General features: G+C 34.9%; 1 pseudogene; it reads left to right on the top strand.

The window, feature by feature from the left end:
• Nucleotides 1-1,059: 1,059 nt before the first annotated feature.
• On the top strand, nt 1,060-1,160 carry LOC129501077 (U6 spliceosomal RNA; annotated as a pseudogene).
• The last annotated feature ends 1,498 nt before the right edge of the window (nt 1,161-2,658 follow it).

Genomic DNA, 2,658 nt, shown 5'->3' on the forward strand with positions numbered 1-2,658 from the left:
CCATCTTAATTGGGTTTCCTCCCACCCTTTTCATGGTATTGGTGTAATGTTCAAGGACTCTTATCCAAGCCCTTGATCCTGAAGATTTTCTCCTATATTATGATTACGATTTTTTACAAGTTTTATAATTTGTTTTACGTTTAAGTCTCTGGTCTATTTTGAGTTAATTTTTGTATGAGGTGTGAGGTTTAGATCAAGATTTATTTTTTTGACTGTTGATATTATTTTAGCACCATTAGTTTGTAAAGACTGCATTTCCTCCACTGAATATCTTTTGCACTTTTGTCACAAATCTGTTAGTCATACTTGTATCGGGTCTTCTGAGTTCTTTGCCCCATTAATTGTCTCAGTCCCTCCACCAATAAAACATAGTCTTTAGTTCTGTGCCTACATAATCAGTTTTGAAATCAGGTAGAGTGATTCCTCTCACATGATTCTTGTTCAGAATTGTTTTGGCTTGTGCTCGCTTCGGCAGCATATATCCTAAAATTGGAACAATATATGGAAAACAATATGGAGAGTCCTCAAGAAGTTAAAAATATAGCTACTGTACAACCCAGCAATTGCACTAGTAGGTATTTACCCCAAAGATACAAATGTGATGATCTGAGGGAGCACCTGCACCCCAATTTTATAGCAGCAATGTCCATGATAGCCAGACTGTCCCCGATGTCCAACAGATGAATGGATAAGGATATATATATAGAAAGTTAAGTGTGTGTGTGTATATGCACACACAGTGTAATGTTACTCAGCCATCCAAAAGGATAACTACCATTTACATTGATGTGGATGGAACTGGAGGGTATTCTGCTGAGCAAATTAAGTCCATTAGAGAAAGACAGTTACATGGTTTTGCTCATGTAGGATATAAGAAACAGTGCAGAAGATCATAGGGGAAGGGAGGGAAAACTGGGAAGTCATCAGCGGAAAACCATGAGAAACTAGAAAACAAACTGATGGTTGCTGGAGGGGAGTAGGAGGATGGGGTAATTGGGTGTTGGGCACCGGATGTTATATGCAACTGAGGAACACTACATATGAAACTAATGATGTACTATATGTTGGCTAATTTAAATTTAAAAATTGGAGTGATACAGAGATTAGCATGGCCCCTCTGCAAGGATGACAAGCAGATTCATGAAGCATTCTGTATTTTTAAATGGCTATTGGAGATAGACTTGAATACTTGTTGAAAATTGGTAAAAACACAAAAAAATTGTTTTGTCTCTAGTTCCTTTGCCTTTCCATATAAATTTTAGAATGATTTTGTTTGTATTTATAAAAAAATTAATAATCTTGCCAGGATTTTGATAGGAATTTCATTAAACCTGTATCAATTTGGGGAGAATTGACATCTTTATACTATTGAGTTTTCCAATCTCTGGATATGGAATGTCTGTTTATTTACATCTTTGATTTCTTCATCATTGTCTTGTAGAGTACTTTTTATCTATTTCCTTTCTGTTTAGAGAACTTCCTTTTTTGATTCTTTTAGGGTAGGGCTTCTGGCGACAAATTTTATTTCCTTCATCTGAGAATGTCTTGACTTCACCATTATTCCCGATGCATTTTTGGCTGGATGTGAAATCTGATTTGACTGTTCTTTTGTATTTGGAAAATATTGTATCTTTTCCTTTTGGCTTCCATGGTCTTTGATTTAAAAAAAAAAAAACTGTAATTAGTGCATTGTTTCTCTGGCTACTTTCAAGTTTTTTCTTTTGTCTTAGTTTAGAAGATTGATAAGATGTACTTTGGCATGGATGTCTTTGCATATATCCTATTTGCAGGTACTTTGTCAATCTGTGGGGTTTTTCTTTTTGTTTGTTTGTTTGCCAAATTTGAGAAATTTTCAACCATTGTTTTTTGGAATACTTTTTAACCCCATCTGTCTTCTCTTCTGGATCTCTAATGACACAAAAGCAAGATTTTAAGTTCCATAAATTTCTGAGGCCTTTCTTTTGGGGGAGGTATCTGTTTTCTCATAGATTGGGTAATTTTTGTGTTCTGTCTTCTAATTCAGTGATTATTTCTTCTGTTTCTCCATTCTACTGTTGTGGTTTTTTTTTTTTCCCCAGTTATTTTTTTAGTTGTTAAAGCTCCATTTGTTTTTTTTTTTCTTTATATCTTATATCTTATATCTTTTTGCTGAGACTTCCTATTTTTTTTTTCATTAAGTATGTTTGTAATTATTCAAGAGCTTTTATGATGGCTGCTTCAAAATCCTTGTTTGGTAATTGTAACATTTGTGCCATCTTGGTGTTGACATTTGTTTTTTTATTCAGTTTGCAATCTTAATTTTTAGTATTTGTGATTTTTTTTTTATATATATTGAAACTTGGACATTGTGGGTATTATGTTACAAGACTGGATCTTATGTAAATCTTATGCTATCACAGGACTTTGCTGGCACCATTCTAGTGGATAAAACATGGTACTGCCTTGTTACTGCTGGTGAGGATAGAAGTCAAAGTTCTCCTCTTAGCCTCTATAGATGGCCAGTGGTGGTGAAGGAAGGAGCTGTCTCTCATTACTCCTGGGTTGAGGTGGGAGTTTAGGCTCCCAACTAGGCCTTTACTGATACATCTTGGTTGGGAGAAGAAGCTCCTTATTACTACTATCCATCTGTATTCCACTGATGTTTTGGGAAGGTAGTCA

Source organism: Nyctereutes procyonoides, unplaced genomic scaffold (assembly GCF_905146905.1).
Source record: "Nyctereutes procyonoides isolate TBG_1078 unplaced genomic scaffold, NYPRO_anot_genome, whole genome shotgun sequence".
NCBI classification, from domain to species: Eukaryota; Metazoa; Chordata; class Mammalia; order Carnivora; family Canidae; genus Nyctereutes; species Nyctereutes procyonoides.